We start from the raw sequence: 25,960 nt of genomic DNA on the forward strand, positions 1-25,960 counted from the left end.
AAAAAAAAAAACACGTTATGAGGATCAAAATTAAAAAAAAAACTTTTTATAGTTGTTCCAAAGAAAATAAAATATTTAAGTATAAATCTAACAAAAGCTGTGTAGGAGCTATATACTAAAACTTGCATGTTAATGAAATAGATCAAAGATGACCTAAATAAGTGGAGAGCCATCCTATGTTCATTGATTGCAAGACTCAAGATAATGAAGACATCGATTCTTTCCAAACTGATCGACAGGTTTAACAAAAGTCCCATAAAATCACACCAAAAAAAAAAATTATAGCTATAGACAGTATTATTCTAAATGTATGTGGAAAAAAAAATAAAATGTATGTGGAACTTAAAGGGCCTATTATAGCTAAACAATTTTGAAAAAGAATAAAGTACGAGGTTAACTTGAAGTTAAAACGTTATAACATTTGGGAACAAAGACAATGGTACTGGCAAAGGGATAGACAATCTAATAGTACACAATAGAGAATGCAGAAATAAACCTGACACAAATATGGCTAATTGATTTTTGACACAGATCCAAAAGTAAATTTAATTGGCAGAACGGTAGTCTTTTCAATGAATGATGCCAGAGCAATTGAACATCTGTAGGCAAACAAACACACAAGCCTCTCAATTTAAGAAAGAAAGAAAATACAGGGAAGAAGTCTGCAGGAACTAGGGCTATGTGAAGACTTCCTGTTCTTGACATGAAGAACATGCTCCAGTGGAAAATTGATCAATTACATTTCTTTAAAAGTAAAAGTAAAAACTTCTCGGGGCGCCTGGGTGGCTCAGTGGGTTAAGCCTCTGCCTTCAGCTCGGGTCATGATCCCAGGGTCCTGGGATCCAGCCCCGCATCGGGTTCTCCGCTCAGCGGGGAGCCTGCTTTTCCTCCTCTCTCTCTCTCTCTCTCTCTCTCTCTCTCTGCCTGCCTCTCTGACTACTTGTGATCTCTGCCAGGTAAATAAATTTTAAAAATCTTAAAAAAAAAAAGTAAAAACTTCTCTGCATCCTTTTAAGAGGATGAAAAGACAGATAATAAGGTGCAGGCTGAGAGAAAATACTTATAAACCACATATCCAATAAAAGACAAATACCTAGAACAGATAAGGAACTCTTAAAACTCCACAGTAAAAAAAGAAAAAATCACAATCCAGTTAGAATATAGGCAGTAGACACGAATAGACATTTTACTAAAGAGGATATACAGATGGCAAAAAAGCACAGGCAGAGATAGCCAACATCTGTAGACATTAAAAGAAGACAGAACCTCAATGAAGGGTGCCTGGAACGTGCAACTCTTGATCTTGGGGTTGTGGGTTCCAGCCGCACGTTGAGTGTAGAGAATGCTTTAAAAAAAAAAAAAAAACTTTAAAAAAAAAAAAAAACCCAGTTCAGTGAAATGCTACCACACACCTGTCGGAATGACTAAAATTAAAAGTGCTGCCACAACAAATGCCGACAAGTTGCAGAAAATCTGGATCACATACAGTGCTGGTGGAAATGTAAACCAGTCAGCTGCTCTGGAAAAAGAGTGAGCTGATCTGGACATTTTTGGGCAACTTTATATAAATTTATTATTCCAAAGCAGAAACATTTAAAATTTATTTTAAAAATATATTTAATAATATACATTTACTATTATCTTGTATATCATCATGGTTATACAATCTTAGCTGCCTTCCTAATATAGAAAATGAAGATGTTGGCTTTCTTTCATTCTCCTTTCCCTTTTATCCCAAGTTATCCCTATTATAGTTATCATTATTATTATTGGTTAAATTTGTATAGTGTTTTTATTGTTATGATGACACAAATATTACTGCTGAACCAAATAGTCTCTTGCCATTACATTTCTTATACAAGTTTCTTGTTTTACCGAAGTTAAAATTGGCCTCTTTTTTTTTTTTTCATTTGCTTACATGAATATATGGTCAAGCCTTCTTCCTACCCTTTTTTAAATAGCTCTATTACAACTTTGCACATATAAAACCTATCATTCAACCAAATCCATTTCTTTTTTCCAGTTTTTCCTTGGAGTCTTTTTGAGATGCTCTGTCCTGTACTCCACTCTGGAGGCTGGGAGGCTGGTCTACAGAAATCCTGCTGCACTGTGGAGGTCCTGCAGATTCTGTCACCATTTTAGGAATTCACCTCCTCTTTTTCCTGCTCTGGGTTATCTATTCCCACAAAACCATGTTCTCCTGTGTCCTGACATATCTACCCATTTTTGGTCTGGTGCACATCTTCCAGGAGCTTTCTGAAAAGAGGTGCATGCAGATTGAGATTGTATTTAACTGAAACTTCTTGTCCGTTACCCTCACACCTGATTGAATATTGAGTTGGACATAATGATTCTATGTCGAAAAACATTTCCTCTCAGTATTTAGGAGGCAATAGTCCATTACCTGCAAACTACCATTCTTAACACAAAATCTTTATATATACTATTTTTACTGTCTGGATCAATTTTGAATTAACGTTTTATCTTCAGTGTTTGCAAATTCATGACCATTTGTTTTGGTGAATTCTCAGTGGACCTTTTCAACTAGAAATCCATATCCTGATTTCATTATATTATTTCTTTGATAATTTACTTCTTTTCAGTTCCTGTTTTTTCCCCCAAGTTTGTATTTTTAAAAAATAATACCTTCTAGATTGATTCCCTAAATTTTATTCATTCTGTTTTTATCTGTTTGCCTTTTTTTTTTTTTTTGTATTTGTGGATGATTTCATTAAGTTTATCTTACAAGCATTTTTCTTTTACTTTGGATATCCTATTTTAATTTCTGGCAACTCTTTCTTACTTTCTGATTGTTTTTTTTTTTTTTTTCTAAAGATTTATTTTATTTATTTGTCAGAGAGAGAGAGAGCACGCACAAGCAGGCAGAGTGGCAGGCAGAGGCAGAGAGAGAAGCAGGCTCCCCACCGAGCAAGGAGCCTGATGTGGGACTCGATCCCAGGACCCCAGGATCACGACCCAAGCTGAAGGCAGACGCTTAACCAACTGAGCCACCCAAGCATCCCTGATTGTTCATTTTTTAAAGCTTCCTGTTCACTTCTCAGAATGGCTAAAGTAGTTTTCCTTATCTCTGTGGTATTAATTTTGGATCTCTTAACAAATTTTCTTCTTTTCTTGTCTCTTATTTTTCTAAGTAGATTTTTTTGTTTCTATTTTCTCTCTTTCATTTTAGATATTTCCTATAATGTTTAGTAATCCTTTCTTTCCCTCTCATATTTAAAAGTGGGGTCCTAAAGAGCTGGTTGGAAGTATTATGTACATATTCAGGGCTTCTTAACTGATGCACATCAATCTAAACTGGAAATTGGAAAGTATCCCAGCCTTTATATTAGACTTCTCCAATTTTCAATAAATGCAGGTCTTTTTTTCTGTATCAGTTATTTTATTTTACTCTCGAGAATAATCCCCTAAACTTCTATCAGGAATTTATAAGTCTAGCTACTGATACTTTGAAGCTAGATAGACAAAGGAGGCTAGGATGAGAAATCTTACCTTCCAATATATAACTCCCAGTAATCACTCTGTTTTAAGTACAGAGCTTTACCTCTTTGCTGGGTGTCCCCAAATCCATAGCCTCTCTGCTTTAATTTTTCAGGAACATATACCTCCAATGCCCTTCATTGGTGAAGGAGGGACTTAGGTAGACTAAGTCAGTCCTCCTTTGTAGACTTTTAAATAGTCCTGCTGTTGTCAGCCCAGTCAGAAATCTCAAGAATGCTTATATTTTTAAACTTGGAAAAGAAAAAAGAACAGTGAAGTTATTGACCCAGTCCTTATACATCCCTGACACTGTGTTGTCACAGTATTTGCTTGTCTCATTTAATCTCTTTACTCCTTTATGATATGGATCCTCCTTACTTCACAGAAGAAGCTGAAGCACGAAGAGACGGATTAAGTTTCCCAGTATCACATACCTAGTCCATGTGGGGGAATTTAATACAATGTCTTATTGGAATTCTTTAGTCTTCGATCAAAATTTGTGCGAAGATTCCAACATAGGGCACCAAAGGATTAGGAATGCCCCTCCAGTCCTTGTTTGTCAGTTCATACTGATAACTTCTTTGACAAACCCTTGACCTGAAACACAGGACCCCACCTTGCTGATTCCCTAAGGCACAGGTTATCTTTTCTAGTGTGGGTAATGACAGTGGTTGCTATCCATGTTCTTTAGCTGTACTACACAGGCATTTTCTCTGTGGTCTGGGAAACTTGCTAGACAGGGGTCTTTTGCTGGATGTTGTGAAGATGCAGTTGTTTTCAGAACCCATTAAACTCTATCCCTTTCCCAGGATGAGAAAATCTCTTAACAGTGTTTTTACAACACTCTTCAGGCCTGACATTCAGGGACATTCATTAGTATAATCTCTATAATAATCTTAAGGGATTTTTACAGAAAAATAAAGAAGAGCCGTAGACGAAAGAAGCTTCTGTTTCCCACTCTAGAAAAATTTATGAGGAAGTGAATTAGGGATGAGAGATGAAAAAGAGTAAACATATTAATGGTTTGATAAATTATTCTGCCACTCATGTAGTACTTTTTTGGAAAATCTGGTCACTTCAGCACACACTCTGTACAATGTCAATGTTTTTTAAATTATGCCCTTCTGTTCTCTGTTAAGGCCACTTGCAACCATACAATGCCAATTGCTTTTTTTGAGAGTTTTGCAATCTCTCTAGTAAACTTCCCTTCCAGATGTTCAGAATGCTGTGTCATGGCGTTGTTGTTTTGTTTTTTTTTTTTCCTCTGAACTTGAAATCTGCTTTGCAAAGCTAACTTCAGACTATGCTTGGTGTTTCCTTTCCTGGCTATAATAAACTAACAAACATGGCAGCTTTCTACCCAACGCAAATCTCATTCATTTCACTATATCTTTAGGCCCCATATATCAGTTACCCTAGAAACTTTACCTCCTTCTCAGGAGTGTAGTTATCCAAAAAGTAGTAAAGAATTCATCAGAAACCCTTCTTTGAGCCAGAGTAGTATTTTGGCAGATGTTGGAGGATTGGCTTTACAAGTAGGCAGAGAGGCGGGGGCAGGAGGGGGGGCGGGAAGCAGGTTCCCTGCTGAGCAGAAAGCCTGATGCGGGGCTCGATCCCAGGACCCTGGGATCATGACCTGAGCCGAAGGCAGAGGCTTAACCCACTGAGCCACCCAGGTGCCCCAATATATTACTCAGTTTTATAACTGGTCCCTGCTGCTTCTAATGTATCTCCACTGTGATATCACTTTGATTTCCCTCCCTCTGTCCTCATGAAAATGGACTCTAAAGTCTAATTTGCAGATTTTTGCAGTACATTTCTTAATATACAATAAATCTCTGAATTCTAGCCTAAAAGATATATTGTTTTTTAAATGGGGCTCACACTTAAACCCAGCAAGTGTCAGTAATCCTTATAAGATTAATGCTTATTATTTGAGGTAATAATCTCAATTTTACAAGTTAATATGTAGGCATACATTAGCTTGTCCTCTTTATTACTGTTTTTAGTTTTGATTTTTTTTTGTTTTTGTTTTTAGAATTACCAGATACTTGATATATGTTCCTTTCTTCACATTGGAACTTACTTTTTTTTTTTTTCAAGATTTTATTTATTTATTTGAAAGAGAGAGAGAGAGCACAAGAAGGGGGAGTGGGAAAGGGAGAAGCCGACTCCCTGCTGAGCAGGGAGCCCAGTGCAGGACTCGATCCCAGGACCCTGGGGCATGACCTGAGCTGAAGGCAGACACTTCACCAACTGAGCCACCCAGGAGCCCCACATTAGAAGTTTTTTATCATATTTTTCCTCACTTTTTACCTGGTTTGATGCTGTGTAATTAACTGACAGATAAAGTATCTAGTAGACCATAAATTCTCAAAGCTCACAGTGTCTAAGGACCTATAGCACTAATTTTGAGTTGCAAATTCAGTAATTTACAATCTCCTTTTCCCAGTGGGTTCAGTAGGTCTTTGTTAAGGTCCAGACTCTGGTATTCTGGGTAATAACTCTGATAGAGACAACACTTTGAGGAGTACTGTTCCTCACAGACAAATGTTCCTGCTTTAGGGAAATAGATGTCACCCAAGAGCCTAACATTCCAGTGTCTTGGGCTATTGTTCAGAAGTCCAAATGATTGTCAGTACCATCTGTGTAGCCACATGTTCAATTCTGAGACCATTTTTCTCTCTTCTTAAGTCTCATGGTTGGGAAGATATATCAAAAATACCACTTGGGATCTGTAGTCCCTTCACTTACTTTAACTTCCTGCTCAACACTTAGGAAGAATTCTATTTTTAAATGTCTTTAATCCTGATACAAGTCAGCAGGAGTGAGAAATGGTTAGCCATTTTCCTGAAACTTTCCTTCCCTTATATGATGCATGGTTTGGAAGAACAAAGCATCTCTGGTTGATAAGGATGTTTACATTCATTCATATCTAGATGAATCAGTAGAAAGTACAATAGTCATGCCAATTTATCCCTGTCTCCTGTGATCAACGGCAAGCTTTCCTTTTCCCAGCAGTGCTTAAAAACCATCCTTACTGGATCATGTCTTTTCCAGAAGCTCTGAAATCTCTAAATCAGTGGTTCTAAACCAGGTGCAGTTTTGACCCAGAGGACATTTGACAATGTCTGGAGACATCTGCGATTGTCTCGAGGGAGAGGGGGCAGCTACTGGTACCTTTGGAGTAAAGCCAGAGATATTGCTAAGCATCTTACAATGCACAGGGCTGCATCCCCCACCCCCAACAGAGAATGGCTGTACATTGCACAGATATTGAAAAACCCTGCTGTATATAAAGCAAGCCTCATACTTGCCATGAATGCACAATAACTAGCGTATGCTGATTAGCTATTTTTGTTGCTTATTAAATGTATACATCTCTTTAGGTCATTCATTCTGTGAATTCATTCTATGAATTCATTCTATGAATCTATGAAAGATTCATAACTTTTCAAACTTCATTCTCATGATTCACATTTGGCTTTTTTTTTCTCAAGTTTTTTTTCTTGTTGTTGTTTTTTAATTTTAGTTGACAGAGAGAGAGAACACAGACAGAGGAAATGGCAGGCAGAGGGAGAGAAAAGCAGGCTCCTGCCGAGCACAGAGCCGATGTGGGACTTGATCCCAGGACCCTAGTACCATGACCTGAGCTGAAGGCAGAGGCCCAAACCTCTGAGCCACCCAGGCGCCCCACGTTTGACTTTTTTATACAGTCTTTTTTTCTTCTTCTTCCTCGTTTTCCTGAATTGGAAGCATTAACACGGTGTCTGTGTTTTTGTTATGTCCAGCAGCTTTTCCTGTGGGGGAACAGCATCTCACCAGCTCCATCCATGTGATTGTTATGAGTCTGCCAATCGTTCATAGAACACATATGTGATCAATGGGGCCCAAAAGTAGGCCATTCTGTCATTTTACAGTGGGAATGACACTTCAGTACACACTTCAGTGAAGACACAGGCGTATAAGATTGTTCTAACTGCCTCATCCAGTGGCAGCACTCAAAAGAGAATGGTCCGTGTTTCTGCTGCTACAGAATCCTCTGTGAATTAGGCAGTCCTTCCACTGAACATCTTCTGCTTATTTAAAATCCTTAGAGGGATGCCTGGGTGGCTCAGTCAGTTAAGCATCTGCCTTTGGCTCAGGTCATGATTTTAGGGTCCTAGAATCAAGTCCTGCATCAGGCTCCTTGCTTAGCAGGGAGGCTGCTTCCCTTTTTCCCACGCCTGCTCCACCTGCTAGTACTCTCTCTCTCTCTCTCTCTCAAATGAATAAATAAAATCTTTAATATAAAATAAAATAAAATCATTAGAGACCTGTACTATTCCTAGCAGCCAAAGAACCTATAGGATATACTTTTCTTTATATAAAGAAGAAATGTTTAAGTAAAGAAGAAATATTCTTCCAGTTGTTTCACCTCTTCTTTTGCAATGAAACCAGCTGGAATTAATTCTCAAATCGTTGGGGGCAAACCTCTGGTAAGAACAAAATCTTAGTATGCATCCCTTGAAACTCTGGAGTGTGTACCTCCACATGCACTTAGGAAAGAGAATATTTTACAGCTGTACCCCTCAAGGCCGGTCTGCCTTCCAGGGGTGTCTGCAGTACCTGCCACTTCTTGGAGATGCACAGCAGAGACCTCTCAGGACAACTGTGGTTTTCAAATTTCAGTAAGCATACAGGTCACCTGGAAAGCCTGTTCAAAAGGATCCCTGGTCCTGCCACAGATATTCAGTAGGCCTGGGGTGGGGCCCAAGAAGTTGCTTTTCTAATGAGCTCCATGGTGACACTGTCAGTGAGGCTGCTGTACAGAACGTTTAGAGCAGTGTGGTGGGAGCAGGTCCCTTTTCTGCATTTACCCTCGATCTAGCCTCTGACATAAAGCTCAGCTGCTTTCAGTTGCAAATAGCAGAAACTGGCTTAAATAACAGGGAATTTATCTCCTCATACAAATCATAGTTCAGAGGTTTGATGGCTTCAGCTGTACCCCAATTATGTTGCCAACTACCTGGTTCTTTCCAAGTAAATGACCTCTTTTTAAATATTATTCCTAACTGATCACCATTCTTCAGATGTATCTTTCACCACATCCACATAGCAATTTTAGCACATTTTAGGACCTCAGTAAATTATTAATGTTAATCTCTGTGCTTCCTACTCCTTTGAAGATATCTATTGTCTCCATGTGAAACAATTTTTTTTTTCTTCTCCCACATCCCTCCCCTAAACCCAGAATAACTCCCATATGCCAGGAACTCATATGTACTGGGCAAGGAATGGAGAACAAAACAGATGTGGTCTTTAAAAAAAAGGCATAAATTCAGTTTAGATGCGTTTCTAAGTTTTTCTCATCTTCTCTCCCTCACCCATTTCCGCAAAGCAGCGTGGGAATCCTTGTGACTCCAATCCTTCCTCTTATAGAACATATCACATTTTACTGCGTATATTTAATAAATAGAAAAATATGAATAAGCGTAAAGTAGATTCAGTCATGTAGAAAGAAATGACTGGGGGGAATGTGGCTCTAAAGGCCATAGATTTCTGTAACTCAGATCATGATCCATTCAACTGATCTTATTAGGATTTTGAAATATGAAACACATGGTGTAGTAAAGATTGGGAAAACCTAAAGATCCCATAAAAAGAAATTGTATTATATGTTATTAAATCCAAACCTTAAAATATTTGAGAAATCAATAACATTTTACGTACTCTTTTTTAATACTCCTTTGCCTTGGGATAGTTAACTGTATTAACTGTTATTTCTCCGCATAAGCAAAATAATAATAATAATAAAGCCATGAGGGCCTGGATTGGACATGTCTTCAGCTGAATACATCCTCTGAAGACTACAGAGCTGATTTATAACTCCATTTGAGCAATTTGCTTTACTGACGATCTCTTCTCCTTCCATCCAGCGCAGTAAAGCACTGTCAAAGAAGACAAATGACTCCGATTCGGTGTGTTGTGTCAGTGTCTAGTTTACCTGGAGTTCTTCATGTTCCTCCCTTGTGCATATCTGACAGTGTCCTCTCAAGGTCAGAGAAAGAGTGAACACACACTGACTAAACTGGAAATAAAACTAGAAAAGTTTGTGGAGAATGGGCAGCAGAGGAGATGCTGTCTCTCACCCTCACCTCACTTTGCCTTTAGGTTTCTCCTTTTTGTCCTTTTCTCAACTCATTAACTCAGGCATTGGCATAGCCAAGATGACTTGTAAAGATTGCATTTTAATCTGAATGATAATAATAGAAATTATGATCTGGCGAGTTTGGCAAGGACTGAGAAAGTGCTAAGACTATATTGTGGGAAACACAGCCAATCCTTCTATTGTTGGGTCATTCCCTGGGGACAGATGGGCAGAGGAGTAAAGGAAAGTAGTAAGACACCTGCTGAGCTATTTGTCTAGGAGAGGATCAATAGCCTATGGAGCCAGAAGTTCTTACAATTTGGGGTACTAAGGAAGAGAACATAAAATAGCAAAAAATAGTGTAAACACATGTTTTTAAATTGACAAAAGACTTGGGAAAAAATTACAAATATAACAGTGCTGACAGTACAAACATCACAAAGTTTAGAAAAATAGCACAATGTTCTCCTTAATAAATGGTCTCCCCCAGCACTATAATACTTTTTTTTTTTTCTCACACATACTTCCAACTCCAGGTGCCATTACACAATTTATATAACAGATAACTCTAGCCTCACAGATTCACGTTATGACAGTAGGTGAGTTGCCACATTATGACAGTAGGTGAGTAAGCACTAAGAATATAATGGAAAATCAATGCTACACTTAATAATAACTTAGCTATTTACAGAAGAGACTGTAAAGCTTGTAAACATCTCTCCCTAAACATAAACAAAATATATTCCCACTTCAATTTCTCCTTGACCAGATCCTAAAATTACCCACAGGTACTCTCCCACTCTACCTTTTGGCAAGGGGAGTTTGCCCACTATCCACTAGGTACCAGTGGAGAGAGTCAATAGACTCAAATAATATGGTAAAAACATAACTACGCTTACAAATTTTGCAAAAACAATTTGATAGTGCTCCTGGAAGGTGACTTGGAAGGCACCTGCTGTAGCCAGTGTTTGTATCTCCCTCAAACACTTAGGTTAAATCCTAACTCTTAGTGTATTAGTGTTAGGAAGTGGGACCTTTGGGAGATGTTTAGGGCATGAGGGTGAAGCCTTCATGAATGGGATCTGTGCTCTTATAAAAGAAACCACAGAGAGCTCCCCACTACGTGAGGACACAGTGAAAAAATAACTATGAACCAGGCAGCAGGTCCTCACCAGATACCAAATCTGCGGGCACCTTGATCTTAGACTTCCTAGCATCCAAACCATGAGAAATAGTTGTGTACAAGCCACCCAGCCTATGGAAGTTTGTTATAGCAGCCCAAACAAACTAGGACAGGGCCCAGACAAGTGAGGTGCCCTGAAGCTTAAGGCTCATTAGCTAAATCCATCTCATGTACTATGTGTACTTTGCTAGGAACTTGACTGCTAAAATTCAATGAGTATTTTGAGGTCCTATACTAGAAAAATTGGAAACATTTATGAGGCATGTGATGGTGTAGAAGGGAACCTATTTATCTCGTCATCTTGGAACTTTTATCTATGTGAATGCATTGCCTATTCAAAAAAAATCATTCTTAACTAAAAATTTAAAAGGAAACCAATGAGATATGGTTCTTACCCATAGCTTTGTTAAATTCCTTCAAATTATACCAGGGTTGAAAAAGAAAAACAAACAAACAAACAAAAAAACCTGAGGGTTTGAGAACTCTCAGGAGTTTAACAGGGGTACAGACTCTAGTTCTTATGAGAGAATCTGGATATCTCAACTCAGGCTTACTTCTGAGCTTAACAGAAAAAGGGTGAGGCCAAACAGGATAAAAGGTAGTCAGGAGGGCCCATTGTGGCCTCAGCAGATCATCCATTCACAAAAGTCCATTTGTAAAATCTTGTGTAGAATGAGAGGTACATCACCTGGTGCCAGGAGTCCAGCCATGGAAGAACACCCAAGGTTAGTTGAGGGCTTGACCAGGAAACAAGAGGAAGAAGTCTGCCTCCAAGAAGACTCTTACATAGCCTTGGCTTGTCATGCTCATACTACACAGTCCCAGTGGTCCATCGCAAGACGTGTTCTTATATTTTATGGGAGGTAGCTTTCTTCATTGGTCCTTCATAAGCTTCTGACCTACACAATCTAAGCATAATAAAATGCTTGTTGTTTCAAGCCACTACATTTGGGGCAGTTTATTACATAGTATAGTAACCAGAAAACACTATCCTCCATCCATTTACTTCTGAAGCAAGATACTAGGCCCTTTTAGCATTAGTTGTTTTTTTTTTTGTTTGTTTGTTTGTTTGTTTTTAAAAGATTTTACTTATTTATTTATTTGACAGAGAGAGTGAGAATAGGAACACAAGCAGGAGGAGTGGGGGAGGGAGAGCAGGCTTCCCGCCGAGCAGGGAGCCCGATATGGGGCTCAATCCTAGGACCCTGGGATCATGACCTGAGCTAAAGGCAGATGCTCAATGATTGAGCCACCCAGGCACTGGAGCATAAGTTGTTTTTTAACAGTTGGAACTTTTTTGCCCCAAGGCCTAGAGAATTCCTTTAAAGTGTAATGACATTATTAGGTGAGTGAATGGTGAAGCGATATAACCCTCAGAGACCAGCAGTCGCTCTAACCTCCCAAGAGGCAGAACACATTCCAGTCCTACTATACAAATATATTCTTCAAGTGCTGAATTCCAGCCTTGCATGTCCTCTTTTGTCTCTCCCCGTGTGCATGCTATTCCGTTTGCCAGGAATACTGTCCCCTGTATCTCATTCCTTCGATCACTCTCCTCCTCTCCATTGTCACCTTCTGCTTTATCCAACTCTCTGCCATGTAGGTGACCCTCTTCTCGATGCAAAGCACCTTGCTTTTGTCATTGTGAGCAACCATTACAAGCATAACCCATAACCGTCTTGTATCTCTCTCTCTCTCTCACAAGATTATGAAAAATCCTTGAGGGTGTGGACAAATTCTTGTTCACTGTTTTCCCTGTTAAGTTCTAAAATGCACTGAGTCTGGCACACAGTGCTCAAGTTGGTGACTGACTAAAAGGATAAACGAACTGTAACATGTCTTTTAACTAATGTAGGGATTCATTTAAATAACTCTTTATTCCACATTAGTTTTTCTTAGTGTGTGTTGGACAAATGGAACTGGAGCTTTATTCTAAACTCAGAGAAGAGGAGGAACCATTCTGTGAACCAATATCCAGATTTGGGCTGGTGAAAACTACTTACTGACCTGGTCATATAAAGCCACTGGTCATATTGACCTGGCTTCTTAACATTCTATGACCTCCTATAATGGTCCAATGTAAAGTGATATCCCTTAATCCTGTTGGAAATAATACAATTTTAGAAAGATCTGAACATTCTCTCCCTAAGGCAGCTTTTAGGGGTAGAGGGAATATGTGGCCTTCTCTGAGCCCTGAGTCAGTGCTGGACATGCCCCTTCCCTGTCCCTACAACTTTGGTCTTCAGGCACTTATGATGAGGAGAAAGGCCTGGCCCTACAAAGGGCCTCGAATGAGACTAGGTAAGAGAGTTCAGTGGTCTGAGGAAGAGTGAAATCTATAATCAAAGCACCTGGCTCAATTTAGGCACTATAACAGAACTTCCCATGGAAAGTGGGGAGCCCTCCTCGATGAAATGAGGAAAATAGTAATACCACATCACAATAGTGTTCTTGCTGTTAATGAGCTCATGAATGGGCAAAATGTAAAAGCCTTTTACAAATGTTAATTATTGTTGCAAGGAAAAAAGTAGATAAGACTTCATATAAACATCAGTAAAGTTAAAGAGTATATTTCGTGTATCAATACAGCAAAGAAATGGCTCTACCAGTTACCAGTGGACTTGGGCAAGTCACCTAATCATCTTTTCATCTCTTTATCAGTTACAAAGGGAGATAAGTGTATTTACCTACAGTATTAGTACTTCTAAAGGGCTTAATTGATAGCTTGGAATCCATTAAATTCTAATTACAAATGAACAAAACACTGCTTTGTGTTCTTTACAAGTTTAGGAGAGAGAAATCTTTTACCTATAGTTCTCAAAATTTATTTTGGAAGAATTAAAGGCGGATTTATGATGAAGGACATATATTCTGTGTTTTGAAGGCTAGGTGGACATAGAGAGACAAAGAGAAGGATGGCAGAGTTTTCTTCTGCCCAGAGAAGAATACAGGCACACTCTGCTAGCTGACTGTCCTAGAAAAGTTCGGATGAGCTTACTGTCTTCTATTATGGAATTCCATAGGAAAGAGACAACAGTGGGAGGAAGGCAAGGGAAAGTAATCTGAAGATTTCTAGTCTGTCTAGTACTCAGCATTTCACAGACTAGGACCTTTAGAGTCAATGTAGGAATTGGCCCACAAGCTTTTGTTCCAGGGAAATTTCAAATAGAATATCAAAATTCAGTTTTAAAATTGTTCACTGAATCATCTGCTCTGCTTTTAACCGTTGGAAATGTGGTAACCTTGCCCAAATCAAGGTCATACACACACAGGTAAAAGTTTTCTTGCCAGTCGGTGCAGAAATCCAACTCTGCCTTTCCGACTTTATTTCATCCACATCCATCCCCAGGGCAGTTTCAGCTCCTCCCAGAAAAAAGAACTAGCCCAAACAAGTACTTTTTTTTTTTTTTTTTTTTTTTTTAAATGAAAGAAATAGAAGGCCTCAGAAATGTTACTGTTAGCACCATGGGCCTAACCAGTGATGAAATTGTAAAGCAAGCTTCATTTTGTTTCATTGGCAACAATTCCATTTTACAGACTCCTTTTTTTTTTTTTAAATTAAGTAGGGTCCCTGTAGGACTTGAACTCAAGACCCTGAGACCAAGAGTTGCATGCTTTACCAACTTAGTCAAATAGGTGCCCCAGCAACAATTCCATTTTAAGAAGAAAATCTGTTGACAGTAAAGGATTAGGAAGATTGTAATAAACCAGAGGGAAAAGAAAAGTTCCCAGGGAAGTATTTACCACAGGAGTAAGCTCCCCTCTGAGGAGTAAAGGAAATAGGCGGCCTTCTCTGAGCCACACTGGAGTTTGGGGAGAGGGGCATCAGGGTAGCCACTTTTGCATTGCTAACAGTGAACTCCTTTAGGACTAGCTAGCAAGAGGAAGCTGTGGGTCAGTGTTTGCCCGGCAAGTCTTCTCAGAAAAGCTGTTCCACAAGTCTTTAGGTTCTTGGAGGTCATGTGACAGGTCATTTCCTGGTATCCAATCTGAAGCCTTTGGGGGGCCCAAAGCAGCTCTCTACCATTCCACCCCATCATCACCTACTGCTTCCTCATTATATTTCCTGTACCTTGGGGCTTTTTGCTGAAGAAAGAATTTTCACTTGAATAAAAAGAAATAAACGCACACACACACACACCACCCTGCCAAATCCTAAATGTATTTTAATGTAGGGCTAGTGTGAGGCACATACCTTTGAAACTCAAAATAGGCCTCACTGAAAAAGGCAGCCCTGTGATTTTTACCTGTGGCCTTCTATGTTGGTTCAGTTAAAACCTTCTGTTATCCTATTGTGGAAAGGTCACTTTTGTAGCTTCCTCTCATTTTCTGCAAAAGCTTCAAATAATTGTTATTTTCAATCCTTCTGGTCCATGGAATCTAAATGTGAAAATGAAAGGAATCTTAGGGATTATCTAAGTCAGGTCATCTAACCCCCTCAGACCTCACTCAAGGTTTGACTTCCCCCAGTAGCAGAATTCAGCAGGTTCTTCAGAGACATGAGGCTGTGGCCCTCTCTGGGCATCATTTCAGAAGGCATGTGTCATAGGTGCCCCTGACTTCTGATATCAGGCTCTTTGCATTCTACTGCAAAGCCTCCCTGTGTTCCTGACATCTTGCTTTAGGGCTTCTCTCCCCTCTCACACCCTGGTCTTCACACTCATCAAGGTCTGCCAGCAGGAAGGCAGTGATCAGTCACAACTTGGTTTGTATTTCTACACCTACATTCACTCGTTTATATGGAAGAGGAAGATTTGTCTCTTAATTGGACAGTTTTTAGACACTTCCCACGTGTATGATCAGGGAGAGATGATGAAGAGAAAGCCTCAAAATCACACCAGGAAAGCTTTTGCTCTCTTGGCACAAACATAAAGCAGACTTTGAATGAGGTAAAGCATGGGCCAAAGAGAGTTTGAGAATGTATCCCTCCCTGTGCCTTCTGCCCCTCCTTAGCATGGACAGCCAAGTTGTTTCTCACTGCCAGCAAACATGTCTTGACATCCTGTTTTCATGACACACTCGGGCTCTTAGCTCTCTCTGTTAATTCCTGACTCACTTTATGCCAGTTGGAAATCGTGCTGCCACGAAAACTAAGCATGACTCAAAAACAAAACTCCCTCTCCCCCTTTCCAAGTCTCGTATCTGCACAGCCTGTCCTTTGACGGCCCACAGGACCACAGGGGCTCTACCCCTCATCTGCTATTGAGGCCTGTTGGGTTTTCCTCAGGAGTCTCTCAGGCTCAGTGGTTTTTCCCATCTCTCTGTGGCCTTGTCCTGGGTCAGAGTATGGCAGTTTCTAACCCTAAATATTTCCTCTGTGCCTGCAGAAGTTAGCCCTAACCCAGATTATGAGCTCTTCCAAGGTCTTTCAGTCTTGGCCTTGCCATCTGCTTTGACACTCTTCTTCACTTAGAAAATCATGTAGGCATTTTATGTAGGCACCACGTGTGTTCTCTTAATCTGAATAGTGGTTTTGTTAATTTAGCGCTGTAGTATGATATTGGCAGAGTAGGATATAAGCCCAAGATATTTCTTAATTATCTATAAAATGTTTCTATTCATCCTCACTACATTGTCCTGGTCCAGGCAGCTATCATCTTCTTTTAACTCGGACACTAGCTTCCTGACAAGTCTCCATGCTTCCCATCTGCCTCTAACCTTTCTATTCAACATGTTTCATGCTGCTACCATTATAATCTACTGAAAGTGAAGGTCTGACTCTGAGTGAATTCTGTGCTCAAATGCATTAGCACTCAAAGGATAAAATCTAAGATCCATAACATGGCATTCAATTCCCATCTCCTGCTTCACCCCAAGGCACACTTCAGGTGGTAGGAACTATACATATAATATCATCCTCGGAGCACTCCATGCTGAGCCTCTCTTCCCCCTGGGTCCTCTTTCTGAAATGTCATTCCCTAGGTTCTTTCCTAAAAAACTTTCTATCCCTCAGAGCTGAGCATGGGATTCCAGTCAAGCATCATTTAATTTAGAAATATCTACTCTACCCCTGCCCCCCCACAAAAAAAAGAAGAGAAAAAATGGAAATATCCATTCCTATAACATCCTATATAAAAATTATTCATAGGACTTTGCACTTTATACTCTTAACTAAAATGTGTGGTGATACTTCTCAATTTGTAAAATGTATTTATTACAGGAAATTTAGAAAATATGAAAAGAAAGCCAAATGAAATCATCTAGCAATGAAATCTACTAATGTTTGACGTATATTTTTCCAATCTTTCGTTCCATGCATAAATTTATATATTTTCTGTCCTGTTTCCCTTCACATAGCACACACATACACACACAAACATGCTTGCCCAATCCAACATATTTTGTAATCACTTCTCTTTTCCATTTAAAAACATAATATGAGCTTTGTTATATATACTTACATGTTCAGAGAATAAATTCCAATGAAGGACAAGAATTGTGTTTGTGTGTGTGTGTGTGTGTGTGTGTAGAACACATATATAAAACAAATACGGAGGGAAATTCAGGTGAGTGGATAGCATATAACAGGCTCTCAAGAATTATTTGTTGACCTAATTTAATGAGAAATATGACCTAGAGGAAATTTAAAATGAATATAAGAATTGGTTGAGAAACAAGACAGAGGATCATAGGGGAAGGGAGGGAAAAATGAAACAAGAATAAAACAGAGGGAGGCTAAGAGACTCTTAATTTCAGGAAACAAACTGAGGGTTGCTGGCAGGGATGAGGGTGGGAGGAAGGATGGGGTGGCTGGGTGATGGACATTGGGGAGGGTATGTGCTGTGGTGAGTGCTGTGAATTGTGTAAGACTGATGATTCACAGGCCTGTACCCCTGAAACAAACAATACATTATATGTTAATTAAAGAAAGAAAGAAAAAAAAGAATGTAAGAATTAGAGCACATGGGATATAAAAAAATAAAAGAGAAGAAATAAATCATTTGAATAAATCATTTATGACTTTTTAAGTTTTTATATACTTTATATTTGATTCCCAGAATAGCCTCTTGAAATAACTATAAAATTATTGACATATCAGGAAAGAAAATTCAGAATTAGTAAGTGACTCACCCTAGATTGTGCACTTAATAAGTGGCAGAATGATTTTAGGAAATCCATAAACTTATTTATCTTACCCCATGTGACTGCTGATAAAGGACGACAGTGCTGAGATTGGAAGCTTGGGGTGGATATCCTGCTGCTGGCATGGTGCCTGGCAGAGAGTTGGTACCAAACAAGTGGTTGTTAACCTGAACTGAGGAATGGAAGTGAAAAAGAACAAACAAGCAGGTGATAGTCTGTATCCAGGGTTAGGCATCCCCAGTCTACTTTTCCCCAAACTTACCATGCTCCTCTGATCTAATTGATCCTCCTGCTTCCAGTCTACCCTTCCTTTCATCTATTCTCTATAAATGCAAACTGATCATGCTAAATAATTTGATTCCCTTTGCTCTGGGGAAAATGTTCAAAATATTCTCCTGGCTTAAAAGACTCTTCATAAGTGGACCTGCCTCGTTTCCACCTTTACTTCTTTTTCTTTCTTTCTTTTTTTTTTTTTTCAAGATTTTTGTACTTATTAGGATGCCTGGGTTGCTCAGTCAGTTAAGTGTCTGACTCTTGGTTTCAGGTAAGGTCATGATCCCAACGTCCTGGGATGGAGTCCCACATCAGGTTCCTTGCTCAGAGGGGAGTCTGCCTCTCCCTATGCCTGCCACTCTCCCTACTTGTGCTCTCTCTCCCTGTCTCTCTCTCTCTCTGACAAATAAAATCTTAAAAAAAAAAAAGACAAAAAGATTATTTATTTATTTGATGGCCCTGAGATCTTGATCTTAGCTGAAACCGAGAGTTAGATGCTTAACCAACTGTGACACCCAGGTGTCCCATAAAGTATAATTTCAAAAGTTAGTAAATAATCACTTCCTTCCTATTTATCATACCCTGCATCCCTTTATCTGTTCTCTTGAGGTTATTTTCATTGATTGTATCTGTATAGTAGAAACACTATTGGTGTGCTACTGTACATCTTTATTCAAATACCTGTTTAGTGACGTCACATTGAGAGCTTGAAATCAACCATAGTGGAAGTATTTCTACCACAGAAGTTAGTGAACACTAGTTGATGACTTGATTTATTATTTATTTTCTTAAAAAAGGTGAAAATATTAATAACACAGATTAAGCTTAAAAATGGACTGTGCTTATAGCTGTTACACAAAAACTTTAGGAAATGTTCTTCTGGTATTCAAAACCTGAGATTAGGGGCACCTGGGTGGCTCAGTGGGTTAAAGCCTCTGCCTTCGGCTCAAGTCATGATTCCAGGGTCCTGGGATTGAGCCCGCATTGGGCTCTCTGCTCAGCAGGGAGCCTGCTTCCTCCTCTCTCTCTGCCTGCTTCTCTGCCTACTTGTGATCTTTGTCTGCCAAATAAATAAATAAAATCTTAAAAAAAAAAACAAACAAACAAACAAAAAAAACCCTGAGATTAGCAAGGAAGCTTGTTGTTGGCAAACAAATGAAGTTACAACATTTGTCCTCATTTTGCTTTCATCTTACTCATTAATATATATTGAAAAAATCAAGTGACATTCTTCTGTGGTCTATTTTATTGATCAGTTACAGCCATAAATTGCCTGAAGACACAAGAGTTTGCCCCCCCCCCAAAAAAAAAATTGTTTGGGAACAAATTGTCTCTATGAAATTTACAATAAAGAGTATTGAACATCATGTGCTGCCATTCTTTGTATCAGTGTTTAATATAAAAACATGTATGTCTGTATATATGCATATGTACATATACATGTTTATGTCCATTAAAATTTACCAGCTGGCGACCAAATATACTCCTAGGGCTTACTGCAGTGCCTGACACATAGCAGGTACTCAGAAAATACTTGTTTAATGAATGAATGGATGGAAGGCCTGGTCTTCATGATTGACCAGAGAACACATGTGGGTAGAAAGGGAAGAGAGGCCAAGGGAGAAGCGGCGGATTAGGGAAGTTGGGGGAATTCATGGGACTAGAGATCAACTCGGTGAACTGAGAATTTCTGTAAGATTCCATGGAAGTGAGTGAGCAGAGGAGGTAAAAAAATGAAAGAAGCTCTGATGAGAGAAAGTATTTAAGGAGTTAGAGATAATAATATTGAATATATATTAGACACTAACTTTGTGCTATGCCCTGCATGTAAGTCCACTTTAGAAATCTTTTATAATCCTCAGAAAACCATTTATCCTTTCATAGGTGAGGAAACTAGGTTAGTAGTTTAGAATCAATCAATGAGTAGAAGGGTAGAAGTCAATGTGGTCAGAAACCAAAGCCTGGCCTCTTAAAAGCTACAGCAAAATTGAAGTATGAAAAAGTCTGTGAGTAGGTATAATTTAAGGTCTTGCTACTCAGTGTGTTCAAAGGGCCAGCAAAGAACTTGTTAGAATGTTAAGGCTCACACTCTCCCCAGATTTACTAAATCAAAATATGTCCTTTAAAAATTAATTTACAAAATACCCTGGAAATTCCTCTGCATCTTAAATTTGAAAAACCACATGATTAGAGGGCAGGTGGACCAGCAGGTGACACACTACAAATGGTCATTAAAGCAAAAGAAGTCAAGAAATACTGTCAGGAGTATTACAAGACTGAAACTGCCCAGGTTATAGTGAGGGTGCATCCTCTAGCTTGTGGTATGCTAAAATCACCTAGAGAGCTTCCTCTAATATTAATATCAGGGCATTGGTCATTTTTAAATGATCTCAGTATATAGTCAAAACCAAAAATGAAACAAAGGTCTGTGGATCTGACCTTGGATTTTAGAGACTCTACCCATCTCTTGTCTGGGGGTATAATCACCCGTCCCCCCAACAGTGGTTTCCAGTATTTGCCCATCCCAAACACTAGGCCCTCTAACTTCTAGTATTTCAAATGTCATGTGCTTTTTACCTAACATTTTCTTTCCTCCTGGTCCTCTTAGCTACCAAACCACATCCTTTCCTTCTAGCCCACATTTATTTCCAATCTTAAAATAATTTTTAATATAAGCCTTTCTTTTTTACTTTGTCTTTTTTTTTTTGTGCTCACATGACATCACATGTCTACAAGGATCAAATTATACCATAGATCCTTGGAAACAAATTGCACAAAATCAGCACAAGTATTTAAGGGAGGATACATAGCTTTGTTTGTTCAAATCAATTCTTCCTTAAAAAACAACAACAACAACAACAAAAAAACCCTGAAGCAAGCTAGTTTCCTTTTGTGGTCCTCTGCTGTGCAGTCACAAGCCAAGGCCCCAAAAAGAGTGCTGGGTTCCTTCCCACATATTATACTGCTTTTTCTCCAGCAATAGAATGTGTTCTGGTTGACTGCAGAGCAACAATAGCTCATGCTGGCTGGCTTTCGAAACAGGTCTTTGAAGAAGACCAGGAACAGGGCAAATTGATGCTTCTAGTTTTCTGTCAGTAATCCCTCCCCGAGGTTCAGATTTACCCATGCACTCCTATTATCAGCTTTATGTGATCTCTTTAAAGAGGTCTCTTGTCTCCCTTTGGGTGACCCAGAGCATCTATGAGAACAACAGAAAGAAAGCTTATGAGTTTCCCTCACATGATCAACAGGCTGATGAGATCTTCTGGTTTAGCCACTTCCTCTTTTCTCTCACCAGCTGCTGAGCACATTGCCAGGAACCCTGATTGGGGATGTAATTGGTTCTTTGGATTTTGCTTCATTCTTAACAATATATCAGGCTTATGATTTAGTGGTTATGTAGATTGAAGAATGATCAAATGAGTGTAAGGGAAAGTGTTTCCAGGTTATTTATTCATTTTAAGAATTCAGTGCAAACCAATTTCACTTATTCACAATTTCACAATTTCCTCTTTTGTTTCTCAGGGAACGATTTGCTTTGTGAGGATGATAGCTTACAGAAATTCTAAGGAAAAGGACATGGAGATGAAATATGTTTAAAACATGCAAACCGAGATAGTCTCTAAGAAGGAAGTCAAGTGAAATTCTTTTTGACTTTTGTAAAGTTTTGACTTGGTTTGCAGTCTCACTCATCCTTTGTTATTCAGATTTTTCAGATTGTAAGTTCTAGGAATATAGATACCCATTCTCATTCATGTACTTATGCATGCATACAGTTAACTACTTTTTCATTCATTTATTCAGTAAACATTTCCTGGATGATTCATATAAATAACAGGTTCAGGGTAAACATAAATAAATATGTTCTCTGCCCTCAAGTAGCTCACATTCTAAAGGGGAAGAAAAATATATATGTAAAGACATAAGTTCTTTAAAATTATACAGGTGCTAAAAATAGAAATTTCCAGAGAATACAATGGGATGCCAGCAGACATGTTCAGTTCTGTAACAGTGGCAGTGGCTGGATGGGAAACTTTTCTTTATAAAGCAAAGGAAGGAAAAGGAGGACATAGGGGGATAGAGGGAGAGAGCTCTGGGATCACTTTTCTATAACCGAACTGAGGTGCTCAGATCTTATGTCTAGTTCATCCCATTTTTTCTGCACATGGTATCATATCCCTCATTGGGATCAGATTATACCACAGATTCTTGGAAACAAAATGTACAAAATAAACAGAAGGATTTAAGGGAAGGTATGTGTTTGGTCGGAGGTTCCGGGAATGCAGGAGGAACAATGCCATCTTCCAGCAGCTCCCACTCCTTAACCCTTGACTCTCCCGCCAAAAGGATGTATGCCCAGGTCAAGGCTCCATAGGTAACCCGATACCTATGCAGGAAACAGGAGTATGAGGAGCCCCCCCCCCCCATACTTTCTGATCACCAAATACCTTACCATATATGGGTGTGAGCCCATGCCCTGCCTTGGCCCGATAAAAGACCCCACCGACTCCCTCCTACTGCAACTTCCCTGACTCCCCTCTCCGGGAGGGAGTCGGGGAACCTCGCCTGAGAGTGCCCACCTCCTCCCGGGGCTACTTTCCTGGCTCCCCTTCTCCTGAGCCCTGAAACTTCACCGGAGAGCACCTTTAATAAATCTTGCCTTGTGCCTATCTCTCCTGGTGTTGTGTTTACCTCACCTGCAAAACTTCACAGTATGCAGTTCTGTTTGTTCAAATTAAGTGTTCTCCTTTAAAAAAAAAAAAAAAAAGTCTGTCTAGCTTTGTCTTTTACATGAAACCCACATGTCAGCTGCAGTAACCCTACTCCTTCATTAAGCTGAGACTTCTCGGAATTCCCATGCCACAGTGAAAGCCTTTTCTGAGGGTTCTATGAATCCTGGAGAATTTAGGTTTCTGTTGTCACTTCTAGCTCTGAACTATTCCCACACATCAATTTTATTTATCTCATCTTCTTTGCATGGTGCCTCTGATTTGTAGCAGTTTGACTCAGTTATAAGATTTCAGATCTTTTCTTTGACTTTAAAACACACCAACAATAAAATCATGCAGGTGTGGTGCTCATACTTGCAACAACAGTATAATCAGCAAAGAAACAAATCACCATGTGAACCAATCTACCTAGTCACACAGGCACAGTGGTGTCACTTGTCCTTTGTTCATCTTGGTGGTATCTCTCCTCTCTTCTCCTTCCTGATGGGCTTCCTCTGGCTTGCTCCTAAGAACTTCAAATTCTTTTAAAACCATGCATATTAATGCAGTACTCTCCAGGTCCAACCCAGAAATTCGACTCTAGGGCACTTTTGTTTGTTCACAATCATCCAGGGCTTGAGTAATCCTGGGATGGCGCTTTTGTTCTCAGAAGAAATTATACCCCTAATACAATCTGCTTTTCTTAGAAAGTACTTATGGTTTTATATAGCAGTCTCCTCCTACACCACACCTAGCACTCTTCACATTTGAGAATGACATCGCTATTCACCAAACCCTGCTTTCTTGTCTTCCTGCCTTTGTTCTGGTTTTCTTCAGAGCTGCTTAAGGAATCCAGTTCTGTTACTGTACAGTCATAGTTCATTGTGAACTCTAAACATTCTTCACCTGATCATGCTTTTGTTTAATCTGGATGTCTTAACTCTCTAGAAACCCAGAACATGCAGGAACAAGTATTATCCACCAGACATGATACTAAAAATGTGCCACTGTCTCTGGATTTATTGACTTGTTTTATAAACCCTAATCATGCACCATACATTAAATTCATTTTTGTTGTGTTTTAGAAGAGTTCACAGTCTCACCAAATGTAAATTCCAAATACTTGAAGGAAAGGCAGCATCTTTGGAATTATAGGGTAGCCCCTCAAAGGGATAACTTTAAAGGGGCTAACTTCTTTTGAAGCATATTTCCCAGTTCATTAGTTAGAAATTTTGTCCCATGCTTTGCATATGTGCCTGATATGACATGCTCTGTCTCTTGGTGTATAATGACAATAACATAGGAATATCTTTTAAAAAAGAAAAAACAGTGGTAGAAATGAAAGGGATAAGACTCTTTCCCACCTCCTTCAATTGTGACTTAGAAAATCCTCCTCCATGGTTTCATATAGCCTAGAGCATTGCACATATTACATTATTTCTAATTGTGAGATCTCTTGTCTGTTTTATGTCTTAGATATGAGCCCCTGGATGACAGGGTTATGGTTTACCCAAACTTGATTCCTAGCATAGTACCTGAAACTGGCATTGTACTCACAGGAGCCATATGCCGGGGGGAAAAGGGTAGGAGGGAAAGAAGAGAGGGACCAAGAGAGAGAGAAGAGAGAAGTATTGTGACTTTCATTACTGGGAGTGAGATTCTTTCCATTCAGCGTCTGGGAGAATTCCCCTTCAGAGGTGTGGTCAATCTTACATAGTTTATAGATGGCTCAGCTGTCAGTTGCACTAAACTGGGGTATAGTCTCAGCACTGGGTAGAATGCCTTTTGTAATGTGGGCAGGTATGTTATTAGTCTTCCAGATATTTTCTGTCCAACTCCTCCACCTGATACTCTATAAACATCACTGCTAGTGAAAATTACAGTGGGATTCTAACCATAACTTTTGTTTTATTTTGTTTTTAATATAAAATACTATCAGTTTGTCATCTTAGTGTTGGGGGCTGAATCCAGTCCCCCCCCCCCCAAATTGATATGTTGAAGTTCTTCCAGTATCTCAAAATGTAACTATTTGTGGAGATAGGACCTTAAAGACTGATTAAGGTAAAATAAGGCTGTGAAAGTGGGCCTTAATACAGTCTGACTGGTATTCTTTAAAAAAAAGAAAATTTGAACACAGAGACACCAGGGGTATGTATGCACAGAGGGAAGTTCAGGTAAGGATACAAAATGAAGAGTATCTTCACAATGAGGAGAGAGACCTCAGAAGAAATCTGAGATGCCAACATCTTGTGGACTTCCAGTTTCTAGAACCATGAGAAAATACATTTCTGTTAAGCCACTGAGTCTTGTGGTACTTTGTTATGGCAGCCCTAAGAAATTAATACATGTAGAACTAGCACTGGTCTCTGGTAAAAGATATTAAGACTAATCTTGGTTATCCCACTAATCAGGAAATACTCACTTTTTTAAAAATTTAATTGAAAAATTGGATACACAAATGAATGGCATGAGTTTAAAAGTGCAAAGATCTAGAAAAATATTACAAGTTAAAATTAAAAAGAAACAGTTATATCATCCTAGAGAAATCCCTTATCTCTGGAAAATCTGAGCTTTCTCATTTCTGGAATAAGACTGTTAGAAAGAGAACTCATTTTATTTCTTAACTTTAAAGTTTGTAATTTACTATTAAGTACATCATTGGTAATGCTGGTTATGATGATGATGATGATGATGATGATGATGATGAAGACGAAGAAAAGTGAAGGGATTCAAGTCAGGATTTCACCAGCCATGAATATTAGATCTTCTTATCAATGTATGGCATATGTTTACATTGACTTAAAAAACATCATTAGAAACTAACTTTTCAGGGGCTCTTGGGCGTCTCAGTTGATTAAACATCTGACTCTTGATTTCTGCTCATGTTATGATCTCAGGGTCTTGGGATCGAGCCCTGCATGGGGCTCTGCACTCAGCCTAGAGTCTGCTTGAGATTCTCTCTCCGTCTGCCTCTGCTTCTCCCCCAGCTCGTGCTTGTGCTCTCTCTCTCTCTCTCTCTCTCTCTCAACATAAACAAAGTCTTAAAAAAGAAAAAAGAAACTAACTTTGCAGTCTGAGAAGATA

Source organism: Lontra canadensis, unplaced genomic scaffold (genome assembly GCF_010015895.1).
Source record: "Lontra canadensis isolate GAN:19392208 unplaced genomic scaffold, GSC_riverotter_1.0 scaffold7, whole genome shotgun sequence".
NCBI classification, from domain to species: domain Eukaryota; kingdom Metazoa; phylum Chordata; class Mammalia; order Carnivora; family Mustelidae; genus Lontra; species Lontra canadensis.